Raw genomic sequence first — 18,119 nt, 5'->3', positions numbered from 1 at the left:
AGCCCCCATAGGGGAGCCGGGCTGCAGAGGGGTGGCCCCCAGACCTCTCCCCAGGGCAGCTGGGGCTGCAGACAGCTTCGCAGCTGAGTCTGGGTGCTGCCGGGTGGGGGGTTCCTGGTGGCAGAGCCCATTCAGCCCCGGGACAGAGAGCAGGCTGCAGGGGGTGATTGGGGGAGGGGGGGTGTCTGCCATCCTGTCTCCACATCTCCTCTGTCAGGGGTTGGGCATCTTATCATCCTATTGGTGGATACCAGTCAGCCCTCGAGGCGGGGCTGCCCCCAGCTCACAGGGCACTAACGTAAAGCTGACATTTACTGAGCGCCTGCTGCACGCCGAGCCCCAGAGGAGGGGCTTTGTATCTGGACAGCAGCTCTGGGACTGAACGATGATCTTTATCCTGTGCATCGCACAGATGAGGAAACTGAAGCTTCGCAAGCGGAGGGGACTGGCCCAAGGCCTCAGAGTGAGCCGGGCCGCTGGGGCCCTGCAGCTCTTCTAGCCCAGGGGTCAGAGGAGGGGACGCTCCAGGGGCAGAGGCAGGGGCGGGCAGCCTTGTCTTCTGCGCTCACCTCCTCTCTACCCCCCCCTTAGCTCCTGCCTAGAGTTTTCCTCTCGCGCCCTAAGGCCCCAGAGCCCCTGCCTGGGCCCGCCCCTGGGGGTCAGACCCTCAGCCTCTGTCTCGCAGCAGCTGCCCCAGCTCCGAGTTTTCCAGGCTGGGCCCCATCCAAAGCGGGGTGGTTTCCAGGTCGCCAGTGGGAGCCAACCAGGGCCCGTGGTGGCGCCTCACCCCGGGTGCTGAGTGGGACCAAGAAGCCCTTCCTGTGGTTGGTCGACTCCGCAGCTGGCTCCCAGTTTCTGGGGTCTGTGCTGCCCCCCCTGTGTAGACACAGATCGTCCTCGCTGAAGAAAGTCTCCCTCCCTCCGACATTTCAGTGCTGCCCTGCCTGGAGCTGGGTCTCAGGGGAGGAGGGACTGGGCAGGATGGGCACAGGGGGTGTCCAGGTTGAGGCTGGGCTCTGCCCTTGGCTTTCTGTGGCCTCAGTTTACCTGTGTAGCATGGGCTTTCCCTGCTAAGGCCACCTGAGGGAGGGACTGGCTCCAGGTTGCTGGAGATGACCGAGGATGGCCAAAGCGGGGCTGGGGCATTGCTGGGCGCCCCGGCCCAGAAGGAGCCCCCACTGCTGGGGCTGATCACGTGGGCTGCCTGTGGCTCTTGCCTGAAGTATGGCCAGTGCACCGAGTCAGGGGCGCGGAGTCATGGGACAGGGCCCTCCGTGCCCCAGGCCCACGCAGCAACCTCTCCCTCTGCAGCGGGAGCCGCTGGGGACTCCGAGCCGGAGGGCTGCTCAGGAAGGCTTGTGTGCAGGTGCCCAGGAGGTAGGGCTGGGCTGGGGCTGCGGGTGTCCATTTCTGCGGCTTGCCTGGCCCGGGTCTGGCCAGCTGGGGGGTCAGGTCACAAACCTGATGACTCAATCAGGTTCTGTGATTCGGGGGGCTTGGACCCTTCCCCCGAAGCTGCCCTTGGATGGCTGCCCAGCTCCCCCCACCCCCTTCTCTCATCTCACCGAGGTCAGGCTCTACCCTGGGACCTGACTGTGGGGTTGGGGCAGGGTGTCTGTAGATCTGAGGGACCCCTGCCCTCCAAGGCGGGGTGGGGGGTGGGGACGGTGGTTAGCCAGTTTCTGCAGTCCTGTCAAGTCTCCAGGCCAGACTTGGGGACCCCCGCTTTTGGGGACCAAACCAGGCCCCAGGTTCCCAAAAGGGCTGCACTCCAGACTTGGCAGACATGGGCATAGACCCCAGGGTCGTTCAAACCCCCACTTCCCGGGCCTCAGTCTCCCAGGTGTAAAGCAGGGGCCAGGGCGGTGGGCACAGGGACGCGTAGAGGTGGACGGTGGGAAAGCGCGGGAGCCGCGCGTCTCACGGGCGCCTCCGGATTAGGGGCCGCGCGGGCCCACGTGGCCGCGCCCCGCCCCCTCCCCGCGAGGCCGGGGCAGGGCCGGGTCGCTGTCCCCAGCTGGTTAAAAACCCCGCGGTGTCAGAGAGCAGCTCGTTCCCAACCTCTGAAAGGCAGACAAGCCCTTTATTGCTCTATTATAACGCGGAGCCAGATGGTCTTTTGGGAGTTGCCCCCCCTCGCCCCCCGCGGCCGCCCCCATTCATTCAGAGGCAGACCCCGGCACTAATGCCGCGGGGGGCAGGCACGCTTCCGCGCCCGCCGCGCAGTGTGGGAACCGCCTGGCAGCGCGGACCCACAGCCCGCCGGCCGCGGGAGGGGCGCGGATGGGCGCGCGCGTCGCAGCTCCCGGCGGGGCTGCCCGGCGCCCAGGGGAAGGCTCGCGGGTCGGGGCCTGGGGCGGGAGGAGTCCCGGAGGCCCCTCCCGGGGTGTCTCGGCACCGGATGACTCGGGTAGGCCATGTACCCTACCGGTGCCTCGGTTTTCTTACCTGTAAAACGAGGACGATGCCTGCGCACACCTGCTGGGTTTCGGAGGATCAAACCATTTTAGGGCCGGGAAGCATCAGGCCCGTCACCATTTTTGTGCCTTCCAAGAAGGACTCTGTTACATTTTTAAATCCTTAAAAAAACATCCAAAGGAGAAAAATATTTTGAGGCAAGTGAAAATGAGATGGAATTCAAATTTCAGCACACAGAAATAACATTTTACTGGAACACAGACAGGCCATTCCTTTACTATGAGGAGTGTTGCTTTCCTGATGCGAGGCAGAGTCGAGTGCGTGAAACACAGTCACCTAAACCCTAACGTGTTTACTGTGGGGCAGGCTTGCCCCACCTGCAGGGTGGAATGGCGCCCACCACGCTGTCGCTGTGGTAACTGCTGTCCTTACCACCCACGGGGGGCGGGGGGCGGGAGGGGGGTTGCCCCGCCCATCCCTCTTGCTGCTGGGGCTGGTGTGGGAGCCCCACTCAGGGGTGGCTGCCTTGCTGAGGCTGAGGGTCTTCCTGCACATTGTACAGGTGGTGGCTGAGGCCAGACTGGACCCCGGGTTAGGGCAGATGGGGCAGCTCCCCCTCCCCGGAGAAAGCACCAAGGTGGTCACGCAGCCCCCAGGCCCCTCCTTGTGCTTCCTCCACGGCCTGGGGGGAATCTTCCCCTGCACACCCACTGGGTGGGTCCATGCCTCCCCACTTCCCCGAGCGTGTGTGCTCTTGCACACCTGGGGAAGATCCGTTTTGTCCTAAAATCATCAAGCTCCCCGTCCCTGGCTAAGGTCACCTTCACCAGCTGCCCCCGCTTTCTCATCGGGGGCCCTAGACTGACTCGTCCACTCCTTTCCTCCACCAGCAGTCCCGCTGTGGGCCTGCTGGAGACCAGGCAGCCTGCCCTGGGCCTCATTTTCCCCACTGATGGTTGCGTTGGCCTGGCTGAACTTTAGGGAGCTCCCCTGCCTCCTGGTCAGGTCACTGGGGGCTTGCAAAACAAGCACGGGCGTGGGAGTACCCTGCTTTCTTGAGGGGCAGGAAGTACAGGAGGGCAGCGGCTCAGAGGACGAGGGCTTTAGGGGTTGGCAGGAGAGGACAAAGTGCCCCGTGGGGGTTGGGGGCTGCCTGTTGCTGGTGGATCCGTTATGGGGGCTGGGGTGGGAAGGGGACCTGCAGCTCTGGGGCGCTGGGCTTGGAAGTCCTTTCTCTTTGCCTCACTGGGCTGACCCAGGCCCGCCTCCCCCCATCCTATGACGGCTGAAAGGAGAGAAGAACCCCAGCCCTGCAGGTACCATCCCAGCTGGGACCCTCGGCTCCCAGGTATTATGGGGACCTGAGGGATCACAGTTGTGGGACTCAGGCTCCATGCCCTTCATGGTCATTGCTCCCTGATCCCTGGATGCCCCAGCTCCTCCCCAACCCCCCACAGGACCGCTGCCCTGACGCCAAACAACAACTTCATCAGCATTCCCTGTGGGTACCTGCTGGGGCTCCCACCTCCTGCAGACCCCGCATTAGACTGGCAGTCAGAGCCAGCTGTCAGGGGCTCTGGGCTTCCAGCCCATTGTGGGGACCCCTCGGTGAGGCTCAGCAGTGGCCCAGGGCACATCTGATGCTCCTACAGCCACTGGGCTGGGGGTCTCCTTGGACCCACTCAGTGGGGCAGGGGACATGGTCCACAGATGAAGGCAAGTGTGGCCAGACCAGCCCTGGGCTCGCAGCTGGCTGAAAGCCGAGGGGAGGAGGCCGGAGCAAGGTGGCCCACCCCCAGCTGGGCAGTGATGACCCCCTTGAAGTAGCTGCTCTGTGCCAGGCAGAGTGTCCAGAGCCTGGCGTGGGGTAGGGCCGGGGGTACTGGGTAGAGGTGAGGGCTCCGGAATCTAGCCCTCCCTTCTCTGCTTGTCCCTGAGGTGTAGGGCCCGGGGGTACTGGGTAGAGGTGAGGGCTCTGGAATCTGGCCCTCCCTTCTCTGCTTGTCCCTGAGTTGGCAGTGGCCTCATCCTGTCTCCTGCCCCTGCCCTCCAGGACTCAGATGGAGCCTGGTCTCAGCCAGAGGCGTCCAGAAGGTCACCCCCTGGGCCCGCCCAGTAGGCCCTGGGCCCCATGGGGCAGCTGCCTCCTACCCTGGAGCCCACTCCCATGGGAGAGTGAGGACTGCCACTGTCAGTCCCCCAAGGGCCTCTGGTCCTCTGTTTGCGCAGAGAACTCCAGTGGTCTCGCTGGCCTCACGGAGCCCTGTTTGTCTGATGCCACTTGAGAAGGCCCAGGAGTATGGGGCACGGGGGGAGGGGGGGTGCGGGCTGCCCGCCGCTGTGCCACCGGGTCTTGGCTCTGGGGCTCCCCCTCCACCAGCAGCCGCCCCAGAGCCCTGCCCGCCCCCAGTCTTGCGAGAGAATTCGGGCGGGAGGCCGCTCCGGGTGGCTTCCCACACCCCGCCCCCCTGCTGAGGACATTCATCCGGCACAAAAGGCGCGTGCCCGGCGACAAACTCATTTACATGGGCCGCCTGGCTTTGTGTGCAGAGCTGTGGGCCCAGAGGCCATCTGGGGAGCAGTCGTCCCAGTGGGGCGGGGCCCCGGGTTGCCTTTGAAGGTTGGGGAAGCGGCAGCGGCTGGAAGGCCACACATCTGGCCCAGCGTCGCCTTCCTGCCCCACAGCCCCCGGGTGTCCTGTGCACGCCAGGCCTGGCATCGCTAGGCATGACAGCATGACGGCAGGAGGCAGGACGAGGGGACCAGGGGGCCACCTGCCTCCCTGCCCCCAGCCCTTCGGATTGCCTCCCCTTGGATGTGCCCGCCAGAGAGCCTCTGGAACCAGCACGGATTTGGGACAGCGCTGTGGGCTCAGGATTCAAATCCAGATGCTGCCACTTAGTACCTGGGTTCTCTGGACCTCAGTATCTTTATCTGTAAAATGGGCCTAATAACAGCCCACGGTGGGTATGTGCTGAGGATGGGGGGAGGGGTCAAAAGCAGAGTATTCAGGTGGCCTCGCAGCCGCTTCTGGTATTAACACCAGGGTCACCCTGAGCCTTTGCCTCCGCCCACCCCACTTTGTTCCGTTTCTTGGGTGGGTGATCCCCGCCTACGTCTGCGCCACCTGGAAGCCAGCTGATGGAACAGGAAAAGGCCAGGCACGGTGCCAAGGTGCACCCAGGACAGGGTGACCTCAGCAGGGAGCTGGGCCTGCTCTGTCCCCTGCTCTGTGGAGCAACAGAGGTCCTGCCTCCCTCTCGGGATTCCAAGCAATTCCAGGGAGAAGGCGCACGTCCCGCTCAGCCTGCATGCAGTAGGTGCTAAATAAGTGTGCCCACCCTCCCCTTCCAGGCCTCCTGACCTCATCCCTGGGTCTGCCCTGAGTCAGCCCAGTGCGGGCACAGCCCCGAGCATGACCTTCTGCTGACCAGCCCCCCAAAGGGCCAGGGGCCTGGACAATCGGCGGGGAGAGCCCCAGAGGGGCATGGTGGGGGGCACTCTTGTGTGGCACGCGGTTCTGAGCCTGGCAGCTGGACGGCTGGGGGCAGGGTTTCCACCCAGGGGACCCTTCCCGGCCAAGGGGCTTGTAGGGCCAGGGCTTGGTGGACGGGACCTCTGGGAGGCGCCCTGCCCCCACCCCTGCTGGGAGGGATGTCCTTGAGAGGGTGTCCTGCAGGCCCCAAGATAATCCCTGCCTTTGAGAGGCTGTGAGAGGCTGGCCCGGGGACTTTCCCACAGCCCCACATAAAGGCCGGGCCGCCAGCTGCTCTCCCACAAAAGGCTCCCAGCCTTTCAGGGCCCGGAGGCGGGCGGGGTGAGCAGAGGCTCCGCCGCAGCCTACCTGGCCACCCCCAAGCAGCGCCTGTGTCCACGGGGCAGTGCCTGCCCGCTGACCACCGAGGGCCCAGTGGTCCCTGGGCTGGGCCCTTGGGAGAGCCTCGTGGGGCCACCCGGGCCAGCCACTCGCCACCCCCGCCATTTGCCCGAGGCTGGCATGGTTCCTGGGCCCCCGTCACTCATCCTGGGCCTTCTCTCTCGGACCCTCACATTCCTGCTGCTGTGCCTGCCGCTGCCATCGGGCTGCCCACCCCCCCATCCACGCTGGGCCGTCACCTCGCTAGCACACTGCCTTGCTTCTCCCACCTCCCATTTGCTTTGAAACCCTCACCCACCCCAACCCCGTTCTGCCCCACAGTGCTGGTGACAGGAGGGGGACATGGTGGGGGCAGAGGGCTGGGCAAGGCCTCCTCCCTGACCTTAGCTTCCTCATCTGACGTGCGGGACAGCACTGCCACTTCCCTGGGCTGGTGTAAGAGCCCCCTAAGTTCAGCTGTTTAAAAATAGCAGGTCCTGGAGAAGCGGGGGTGGGGTTGGCAGGGAGGAGAGGCAGGGTACCTGGCCCCAGGAATTAGGTGCCCAGAGCAAATCAGAAGAGAACCAGCCTGGGGGAGGCCGGGGGAGGCCAGGGGAGCTTCCTGGAGGAGGTGGCAGCTGGAGCCTGGCTTCTCAAAAGCAAGGGGGCGGGTGGGAACTCCCAGGGGCAGAGGTGCTGGCCCAGTCCGGGGGCCCTGACCCCTGGGTGCGGCTCTGCTGGTAGCACCCTTCTCTGATTAGGATGTGTCCCCATGCTGCTCCCACATCCTGGGCGGCCCCTGCACCACTTCTGTCACCCAGTGAGAATGACCAGGTCCAGCAGGTTCCCTGGCTGAGAGAGCTCCTGGTCAGGTGTGAGGAACTGGAGAGCTTCATAAGAGGGACCAAGGGTGTCACCGGTGGACAGGCAGTGACCAGAGGGTGGCCAGTGGGGACGCTCGTCCTTGGTGTCAGGGAAGGAGCTGCTCCATATGCTAAGACCCCAGGGAAGGACCCTGCTCCTGGCCCTGCATCCTGGGGCTGCTGCTGGACCGCTGGGGGCCGGTCTGTGGGGCTTAGAGGGCTGGACGCAGGGGCAGGGCATCCAGCTTGCGCCCCACGTGTCCCCGACCGCCCTGCCTACGCCCCCACCTGCTGGGGGCGGAGGCACGTCCTTACCCAGCCCAGCGGCCTCTGGTGTCCCGAGCTTTGTCCAGCTCCAGTCTCCGATTGGCTGCCGAGAGTGGGGAGGTGCGGAAGCCCGATTACCCTTGGGCCCCCCCATCCCGACCCAGTCCCATAAAGGCACCACCACTACCGCCTTCCTGCCACCCTCCTACGCCAGGCGCTCCAGCCCCTCGTGCCCGGCGGCAGGCGTACCCCCAAAGTGAAGCCCAATCAGGCTCTGGTGTGACAGCAGCACAGGGCGCCCCCGGGGGTTCCGGCAGGGTACTGTGGACGCCACACCACCGCTCTGCTCTCCCTCCTGCTCGAGACGTTTGCACCTGCGCTGGGGAAGGGACATCACGGAGGAGGAGGTGGCACCCTTCCTGGTGAGCTCCGCGCCCGGCCTGGGGGGTGGAAGGGGTTGTGTCGGTGGTGTCACGTAAACTGGGGGCTCGGCGCCCCGCCCGTCTCCGCTCCCCCTGCGCGGTCACCAGCTGGGCTCACTCTGTGCAGCACCCCAACACTGAGAGCACCACGGATGGATCCAGGGAAGGCATGGTGCGCCGCCTCCGCGAAGCCTTCCTGAACTGTCCCATCACCAGGCGAGGATGGAGACTCAGGCGGAGCTGAAGAGCGACTTGCAGAAGAACCTCCCTCTCCCGCCGCCCCAGGGCAGCACGCCCGCGCAGCCCCCTCCCACAGGGTCCGGGTGAGGCCCTGGTGGGGACTTTGCCAGGCCCCTGGGCCCAAAGGAGAGGGGGCCCGGGCTGGCCAGGCGCAGCGCTTCTTCTGAAGAAAGGAACGTGGTTCCCATCCTTTTCCTGCCTGCGCCAGGGCCGACATTGAGCAGCCAGCCTGCCACTGGCGGGGCCGTCAGCTGCAGGCAGTGCCTGGGTCTTAACCTTGAAGGAGGGGTCCTGGGGACAAGGGTTTTGTGTGTTACAAAGGCTGTAACTGGTCAAGATCGTCCGTGGCAGGGAAGTGGGGAGGGGCCTGGGGGAGGGTAGGTGTGCTCGGTCATCCCAGCCAGGCCCTGCAGTTGGACCTCTGCTTCTTCCAGGCCAGGAAAGGGCTGGATGCTTTACGTTAGAGAGGGAGTGGGCTGGGGGCATGCTGTGCACTTGAAGGGCGTGGCCACCTGCCGGACACCAGTGGGGGCAAGGGGACGTGAGATCCCCGTGGGATGCAGGCGTATGCATTGCGGATGCTTGCAGGGTAAACACCGTGTATGTCTCAGAGCTGGATAACATGGGGCTTGAATAAAAGTTGTGGTCTGCAGACTCCCCCTGGGTCTCTGCCCCACCCCAAGCTGACCACCACCCCTGAGATTCAGGGCCCCCGCCCAGCGCACGGGCAGGGAACTGGGCCTGCTGGGTGGGGCACTGTGCCGGGGTATCCTGGGCTAGACCCCTGCCCTGCTGGCCTCTTCTCTGGAACCGTGGTCGATGCCCAGCCCACTCCCCCGGCCCCTAATGACAAAGAAGACCCTCAGGGTGCTCTGAGGCAGCCACTGCTCCTTCCCCCCCCAGGCCTCCTGGGGGGAGCCTCCATTTGTGTGAGCCCCGCTTGGTGCCCAAGTCGTGGGTTCCAAGGCAGCAACGTCATTGTCACAGCAGAGCATTCCGAGACCTTGCTGACTCAGGGACCCTGCCACGTACACACCAGGAGTCGGGGGTGGGCTGGTACCCCTCAGCAGTGGGGGCTCGCCCTGACCTCCTTCGCCCCCTCCCTGCCCCTGCTGTGGCCGCCCAGCATGACGGAGCAGAGCAAGGAGTGGAACGCCCCCTGCATACCTCTTCCGGTCCCCCCAATCTCGCCCCCCGTTTATTCCCCACCTTCTCCCACGTGGCAGCAGGGCTGAGAAGTGTCCTGCACTGAACCCGACAGGAGGGGGCGTGGGGTCACAGTGTTAAAGGGCGTGTGGCCCGAGACCCCTGCCCACCAGCTCCCTGAGCCCGCGGTGGAAGCTAAAGCCGGCCCAGGAGAGACCGGGGCACAGGTGTGGGGTTTGCTGCCCCCTGGCGGCTCGCGGCCTGGCCCTGCCGCCTGGCAGCTCCCGGGAAGGGAAGGGGCGCCGAGGTCTCTCCCGCGGCGGAGGCGGAGGCGGAGGCGGAGGCGGAGGCGTTGGCGGAGGGCTCCTCGGCTCAAGCCTGCCCCAGCCCCGGGTGTGTGCAGGGCACGGTGGGTGGGGACAGACAGCCAGGGACCGCCCCGGCCTGGGCGGGCCTTCAGGCAAGTTCTGGGAAAGGCGTGGGGTTACGCTAAAACCAGAGGGGCGTCACCTTCCGGGAAGCACCGCCCCGTGGGGGGGGGGCAGAGGCCGGCCTCACGCGGAGAGGGACCAGAGAGGGAGGTCAGCGAGCAGGGGTGTGTGGTGACCACAGCAGCCTGCGGCCGCCTTGTGGATACCGCTGCGGCCTCTGTGCCTGGAGCAGCTCCAGATCATGGGGTCGTGAGCCGCTCCCACCCCAATTAAGGTGCCCACCTCTGAGCCCCCTTGTCCGCACTCAGGATTCTAGTTACCCTGTCTACCAGCACATCACTCCTCTGGGGGAGGGGACAGCCCCAATGGGCCATCCCTCTGCCCCATTCCCTGGCATGCAGTAGGTGCTTAATAAATGTGGGCTAAACAGAGCATGGTTTTCTGGAGGCTTGCGGAGCCTGGACTCAGGGTAAGGCCGCGCTGGCTCAGGGCCCTCCAGCTTCCCTAAGGGGGCAGGGGCAGAGACCTTCAGCCACGCAGCGGGCGACCACTGCGTGCCTGGGCCGATGCCCCCTCCTCTCCCCGCCAGCCTATCTCAGGGCCTTTGCCCAGGGGCAGGGCTGGGGCCGTGGACACACCCCCTGCTTCTGGGTCACTTGGGCAGTTGGTCAGTGTGGCTGGATGGCGAATCCAGGGATCCGATCTGTCACCTGTCAGATATCTCAGCAGCAGTATGGGGGGGGGTCCCCCCGACAAGATGGATTATTTGGGGGTCGATCGAGGGCTTGTGCGGAGGACCTTCTATGGGACACAGGAACGCAGGTGTGGGACGTACACTGAGTGTGGAGTGGGAGAGCAGCCCGGCCCTGGGTGTCGCAGGCTCTCCATGGATACGCGTCAGCGTGTCCATTTCACAGGTGGGTGGGGACTCAGGGCTGCCCCACAAATGCTCGAAGGGGTGAGAGAGAATGAGTGGGGGATGGGGAGCCTCTCACCAGGCTGTTGCCACGCACGGATCTCCGGCGGCCTCAGCCTGCAGAGGCTTGAAGCAGGATCTCGGTTCCCGGGCCTCAGCAGTGACAGTGCTGAATCCCAGCCACTAGACCACGAGGGCCAGCGGCCAGTGACGAGACCCTGGCTTGTCTGCTTTGTAGAAATGAAATGAAATGAAATGAAATGAAACAAGTAAAGTGTTTATTAGGAGGAAAAAGGGAGGAAAAGGTACGTGTGGATAGACACAGACAGGCGGGCTCAGAGGAAGAGTCGTGCCCTTGGGGTAGAGTTTGAATCACTTATGTGGGGCATTTCTTCTGGTTTCCTCTGGCCAGTCATCTTGGTTTGCCTGGCTCTGGGTCCGTATTTGGTTTATCTCAGGGTCCTCCCCTGTGTGCGTGCTCATCTCTTAGCCAAGATGGATTCTAGCGCAGAGGCCTATGGGTAGATTGACATCACGTACTATGGGGTGGCACCCCCTCCCTCTTGACCCCCAAGGAGGCTTTCTGCGCATGTGTAGTCGGGAAGGTCTCCTTGACCTCGAGAATGAGGACTGTGTGGTCTCTTTATCTTTTATCCGGCAGGGCTCAGCTCCTCCTTGCTTCTGTGATTCTCTTTATCTCGGAGTATCTGTCCACAGGGCACAGATCCCAGCTGCTCAGCCCGGGGCCCATCTATCTCCTGCCTCAACACCAACATCCCCTTCATTGTCCCAGGTTTTCTTTGTGAAATTACATCCTGCGACCATGTTTAAACAAAGGCGACAGGCCAGGGTGAGCTATCTTTTTTATTTCTTGATGACAAACATGATTATGGGGAAAAACATGTTCAAGGTTCACATTAAAAAAAAAAGGAAACTATAGCTCTTGAAGATGGAGGACAGGACAGGCACTCCAGGCCCAAGGGGCCTAACCCTCCCAGGTCACCTCCTGCGGGCAGCGTTTCCTGTTGCTGGCCGAGGACCGAAGCTGGCGAAACACCCCAGGTGGCATCTCCGAAGGTGCAGGGTCCACGGCCGGTGAGCTTGGGCACCTGTTGGCCAACTTTTCCTGCACCTCCAGAGCAAACTTCAATTCACAGTGCTTCCCTTTTATTTGTATTCTTTTAGTTGAACGTTTTGTTTGGAGATAATTCACAGGGAATTGTAAGAAACAACACAGGAGGATCCCACGCACCTTTCACCTGGTTTCCCTGTCAGTAACGTCTCGCAAAACTATAGTACAGGGATGAGAGCAACAGGCACTGATCGGGTTGAGATATAGAACATCCCATCCCTGCAAGGATCACTTCTGCTTTCTTTGGGAAAAAAAAAAACAAAAAAACTATTGAATCATTGATTTCAGATAGTGATAAAACATACATACATAATATAAAAGTTACCACCTTAGGCATCGGTAAGTGTACAATTCTGTGGCCTTAAGGACATAAACATTGCCGTGCAGCCATTGCCACCATCCATCTCCAGAACTTTTTTGCCATCTCAGTAGAAACTCTCTCCCCATTAAACACTCACTCCCCCTTTCTCCTCTCCCGGTGGCCCTGGTGGCCCTTCTTCCACCTGCTGTCTCTGCGAGCTTGGCTACTCCAGACACCTCACACACCTGGAATTAGTCGGTACTTGTCCTTTGGTGATGGCTTATTTCACATAGCATCGTGTCCTCAAGGTTCATCCACCCTGCAGCAGATGTCAGAGCTCCATTCCTTCTTCTGGGTGAATAAACCTCCCTTGTACAGGGGTGCCGCTCTTCTGCGGCTGGATTCCCAGGTGTCTTCCACCTTTTGGTGATGGGGTGACTAACGCTGCTTTGCCACATGGGTGTACCAAGCCCTGGACGTGGCCAGGAAGGGCTGGGCCCGATTCATTTCCGAACCCCGCAGTCCTGGACTGAGGAGTTGGGGGCCCAGCGTGGAGAGTGGGGAATGGGGGGGTGCAGCGGACAGGGAGTGCCTGGCGGGGCTCCCTTCTGGGGACAGCATGGGGCCCCCCGGTGCTGGCCTGGGGACTCGGCCTTGACCAGAAGTGAATGTTAATCTGTGTCCTGATCAGCCTTTTTCTTGTAAAAAGTGAAACTTACGGTTACCAACACTCACACCATGCAGAAGAGGATAGAGGAGAAAGCAGACGTGGTCTGTGGCAGTCCCCTACCCCCCCACCCCCACTTCCCCCATCGCCCCCAGCCCGGAAGCACACCTGGCGTTTTTCAGGCTGTGGAGAAGCATACGCACGCAGGAGGGACTTCGGCTGGGCCTCCCTGTCCTTGTGGCTGGGATGTGCGTGCACACACGTGTGTGGATGCTAGCGCACACTTTTGTGTGTGGGTGTCCCAGATCTTTTAGCAAATTGATCCCCCAGTTCTGCCCCAGGGTGGATTGCCACAGGCAAGAGGAAGAGCATCTGTTCATCTTGTTGCTACTTTACCTGAAGAAGCCGGATACTAGCCGGAGCGCTGCAGCCAGGTGCTGGGAGCACGTCCGCGTCCCACAAGGATGCAGTGAGGGTGTCCCGGTGAGGGTGTCAGACAGGAATCTGGGGTGTGGCGCTCTGCAGGGTGATGGGGGGAGGGCTCAAGGAGTACTCTCCATGCTGACGACTCGGCCTCTGTGCACAGGTGCCGAATCAAATCGCAGAGACAGAGTTTGGGGGAAGTAGAAAAGAATAGCTTTATCGCTCTGCCAGGCAAAGGGGCACAGTGGGCTCATGCCCTGAAAATTATGTCCCAGCCTGGGGGGATTTGGTGAGGAGTTTTATAGCCATGGCTCAAGGGTGGGCTTGCTGATAAGGATTGCGGTGCAGGGCCTGCGCTCCTTTAATCTGGCCTCAGGTGGTCTCCTCCCTTGTCTCTGCATCCCCTCCCTTCCCTGATTAGCAACTGCTCAAATCTGCCCTTTGGAACTCAGGGAAGGTCACGGAGGCTGGAGTCTATTCCCTACAAACAAGAAACGGGGGACACAGAAAGGTTTCCGTGCCCAGGATCCCCAAAGGCTCCTGTTCGGTTTCACTGTCAGGGGCCAGGTAAGTCCGTGATGGGGCATCTCAGTACATCTCATCCAGGACGTCGGTGGATGGAGCGGGGCTGGAGCTGTGGGTGTGGAAGGAAGGAGCTGCGGTCACTGCATCAGCCTGGTCACTTTTGTGCGGTGACGGTGTTTGAGTTCAGTCTGAGGTCAGACCTGGTCGGCATGTCCTTGCAGGTGTGACATGGTTCAGTTCACCAGGAGGGCAGTGATGCTGGCTGAAAGCACCGGGTGGCTTTCCTCCACCTCACCGTTGTCCAGCAGATTTGTTCCAAGTGCCCTCTTGTCGCCAGGTGCTGGCGACATAGCACTGAGCGGGGGAGAGAGTTCCCTGCGCTGGGGAACTGGCGTTCTGCTCGGAGACTGTTTGCTCTGAATTCACGTGTTGAAGCGCTGACCCCCAGGGTGGCTGGATCTGGAGACAGGGCTCTCAGGAGGTGGTTCCAGTTAAAGGAGCTCGAAAGGCAGGAGTCCTAATCCCATAAGACTGGTGTCCTTGTACGAAGAGAGACACAGGGATGTGCACAGAGAAAAGGACAGGTGAGGACGTGGCGAGAAGGCAGCCATTGGCGAGCCAAGGAGGGAGGCCTCAGACCAACCCTGTGACACCTTGATCTCAGACTTCCAGCCTCCAGACCCGAGAGAAATAAGTTCTCATTGTTTAAGCCCTCCAGCCCCAGGTACGTTGCCGTGGCAGCCCTTGACACTAACCCCGGCCCCTTGCAGGCAGGCCCCAGCCCTGGTCCAAGCATCCCTGATCGGCGGTCACTCTAGGTTGTATCTGCCTGCTTCCGAATTTCACGTCCATGCAGTCGTGCAGCCTGGCTCCTTTGGGCCTGGTTCTTCACTCAGCATCGTGACTGTGAGGTTCCTCCGTGATGCTGTGCGTATCAAAATTCATTTTCTTATTACCGACTAGTATCCCATTGTATGAATATGCCACACTTCGCATATCCACTCACCTGTGTGTCTGGGTGGTTTCCTGCTCTTGGTTATCACCAGGAGAAGCTGCTCTGAACTTCTATAAACGAGTTCTGTGTGGACACGTGGTCTCATTTCTCTCTGTTATTTACCCAGGAGGGGAATTGCCGGGTCCTATGGTAGGTGTGTATGTGACTTCGTAACGATTTGCCAGTCCGTTGTCCGAAGCGTCCGTTCCACTTTCCATTCCCACCGGGGGTGTTGAGAGTCCCAGTGGCTCTAAAGGCTCGTCAGCACTTGGTCAGACTTTAACCTCAGCCGCTCCGACGGTTGTCGTTTGGGTTTCCCCGCTCACCAATGACGTTGCGCCTCTTTGCGGGTGCCGTCTATGCATCTTCTCTGGTTTGGAGGATCTGTTCAAATCTCTTGCAAATTGGGTTGTTTGTCTTATTGAGTTGGAAGAATTATATCTTTTGGATCCAAGACATACGTGATGTGAATATTTTCTCCTGGCAGGTGGTTTGCCTTAGCTCCGGCCTCCCTACAGGATGGGCCATGGCCGGCATTGTGTCGCCACCGCTGCAGGCCTCACCAGGAGTGGGCCCTGCCACATTGCTCAGCTCACATCCTTCCTCAGAGAACGCCTTTCTCACCTTGTCCCTCCCACCCCCCCGCAGGGCTCCTATTCATCCTTCAGAGCCCTGCCTGGCATCTGCTGCCTATAAGTGAGCCTTCACCACATGAAGCTACTCTGGCTTTTAGACTCGGCTTCCTCACTAGACCATGAGCCCCAGGAAGGTGGGCACCAGGCTGCTTTGCCTGTCAGCCCCGTGCCCAGCCTGGGGCTGCCACAGAGCAGGGGGAGCTGAGGCTAGCCTGAACACGGAGGACAGGAAGGGAAGCCTCCAGAGTGGGGCTTGGGATGCCCCGTCCTCCCGCCCCCCAGGACTGTGGCTCATCTCCCAATCTCTCTCCACCCTCAAGACCCTGGAAATCTCCCTCTCAAGAAGAGAGGGGAAATGTGATCAGGGGTTTCCAGGAGTCCATCTGGAGGTGTCTTGACAGGGTGGCTGGGGTGTTGGGTGACACAGTGGGAGAGGCAGCCCCTTGGAGGGCACAGTTGGGGCTGTGGGAGGATCTTGAGGGGACAGCGGGTGATGGGGGCTGGAGTTGGGGCTCCTTCAGCTGCGGTAGAACTGGGATGGGGGAGATGCTCAGCCTTGTGTCAGGGTCTGTGATCCCGACCGGGCACAGCCCTCTCCTGGGCCCTGAGGGTGTCGGGGGGTCTCTGGCACAGGCTCTGGCTCAGTCAGGAGAGGGGAGAGGAGGCCCTGGGTCCCAGCGCCACAGTCATACAGGGAAGTGGAAGGAGAGGCCCTGGGATGCGGGCTCTGCCTCTGTCCCCCCAAGTATAGATTGGGTGCAGGAGCCCCACGGAGCCTCAGACAGACACAGGGCTCTCTGGGGGACACCCTCTGATCCTGCCCTGCCTGCTGATGCTGGGGGCCTGGAACCGAGGGAGGAGAGGGGACACCCAGCAGATGACAGCCAGAGATGGGGACACATGGTGAGCGGGGAAGGGCCCCGCCCCAGCCTCCTCCAAGGATGCAGGGGTGCCCCTTCCCCTTTACTGGAAACCCCCCGGTGGCCTGCAGGCAGTGGAGAGGTGAATAGCAGGACAGGCCCTCCCAGGGGGACGGGAGCCTGTGCTGGTGGACGTCTCACAGGGGCTCCCAAGCCGCTGGGTCACACTTGTCCTCCCCCCTGCCTCAGACTCCTGGAGTCTGTGGGGCTGGGCTGGCTGTACTGGGGGACAGGGGCTCGTGCTTAGCTCTGCGTCTGAGCTCTGGGAAGCTTTGCAAACAGGATGGTAGTCAACCCCCCACCCCAACGCCCATGACTGCACCCCTGCCCTGTCCCTTCCCTGGCACCCAGGCTCTCCTCCCCAGGCTCCCCTGGAAATGGAAGTAGGGGGCGACCGTGAGGACGTGGTGGCCGCTGGCTAGTCCTACTCGTGTAGCTCCTGCCTGGGGAGATCCAGGCAAAGCTGGCTGACCCCACGTGTCTGCAGCCTGGCGACACGCGCACCTGCCGCTGGGGTCCCCACCCTCCCGGCGCCCTGCTCCAGTGTCATGTGAGGTGGGGCTCTTCACACCCTCCTTCTGCAGCCCGGAGGCACAAGAGGGTGGCAGTGGTGGTCCCCCCCCACAAGGCCTGCCCCTGTTCACCAGCTCTGAGGGCACTGGTGGAGTGAGAAGCCTGGGTGGGGAGAGCCCCGAGCCCCACTGGACGGGAAGATCGGGGTTTGGGTCTGAGCACAGCTTGCACGGGGGACTCTGGGCAAGGCCCGTCCCTCTCTGAGCCCCTGTCTCCCCTTCAGTGAAATGGAGCAAAATGACCCAGCCCTGCCCCTTTCCAGGGACAGGTGGGGTGTGGACAAGGTGGGGAGGCCCTCTGGCCATCAAAGATGGCAAAGTGTGCGCTCCCGCATCCCCTCGGACTCCGCAGAGCTGAGCTCAGGAAGGCGCAGGAGGCAGCTGGACTCACAGCCTGGCAGCGGTGGGGACGCGCATGGGACACACTGCATGCGGGCGGGGACTGTCACCTGTGGAGGCTGGGACAGGTAAAGGGAAGCCAAGCTGGGCCCCCTTTGTGGGCTCAGAGCACTGGGCGGAGCGCACATGACTTTTGGGGGGCCACCCGCTTCTACAGGAACAGAAGTGCGCCTGCCAATGCACAGGGGCGGGGCCAGGAAGCTGGCACTGGCTGGGGCAGGAGGACCTGTGCCCGGAGACTGCACCAGTGGGGGCCTGACCTCCCCGCTTACACGCCCCTCCCCTCGCCCCCCCCGCCCGGCTGGCAGCCCGCACCCCCCGCCTGACTCCGGTCTCCCTGCCTCTCCCCTGCACGCAGCCTGCACCCCCGTCTGAGCTGTCGCCGAGAGGGCTCGTTACCCCAGCAGCTGTGGGCCCAGGGGACCCTGGGGGCTGGAGAGCAAACACTTCCTGCTGCAGGCGACCCCTCCTCCCTGGCTTTCTGGGGGACTGTAGCCAGGGTTTGAATGGTCCTGTGGAGGGACACGGAGCCTCTGCGAGGCGGGGGGCTGCCACCCTGGTGCCCGGTGCCCAAGGCTAATGCTTGGAGCCTGGGGAGACCCCTGAGCGTGTCTGCCTGTCCCACCACCCAGCAGTGTCCCCACTCCTGCCCCCTGGGTGTGCCCCACTGACCCCTCCTTCCCCATCCCGGCCTGGGCCATGTCCCTGTCCTGACCTCACATGGGCCTCTGTCCCCCAGTATCTGGCTCTCCCGGGCTGAACCAGGCCCTGGCACCCTGCCCCCCTGACCTCAGGAGAGCCAGGCCCACCACCAGCAGAAACTGTCCTCCACAGGCCCCTGCGCCGCAGCCCCATCCAGGAGTCTCAGGTGAGCCCCCTGCAGGCGAGGATGCCCCCTGGCCTGGCTGCTCTGGGAAAGCCTGGCTGGGACGTGCCCTTGGGGTGGGGCTCTGCAGCAGGCAGCCGATCTCCACCCACAGCCGGCAGCCCTG

General features: G+C 62.5%; 1 long non-coding RNA gene across 1 annotated transcript; it reads right to left on the bottom strand.

Annotated features, from left to right (window-relative positions):
• Positions 1–11,405: 11,405 nt before the first annotated feature.
• On the bottom strand, positions 11,406–12,771 carry LOC113622450 (uncharacterized). Its single transcript, XR_003433516.1, has 2 exons — positions 12,238–12,771; positions 11,406–11,932 (listed from the first exon to the last, which is right to left on the bottom strand). It is a non-coding gene; the product is annotated as an uncharacterized LOC113622450 (long non-coding RNA).
• Positions 12,772–18,119: the final 5,348 nt, after the last annotated feature.

The sequence above is a fragment of the Aethalodelphis obliquidens genome, unplaced genomic scaffold (assembly GCF_003676395.1).
Source record: "Aethalodelphis obliquidens isolate GAN/ISIS:26980383/991018 unplaced genomic scaffold, ASM367639v1 scaffold9, whole genome shotgun sequence".
Lineage (NCBI taxonomy): Eukaryota > Metazoa > Chordata > Mammalia > Artiodactyla > Delphinidae > Aethalodelphis > Aethalodelphis obliquidens.
The sequence above is the reverse complement of the archived record's forward strand: the minus strand, read 5'-3'. Positions and strand labels throughout refer to the sequence as shown.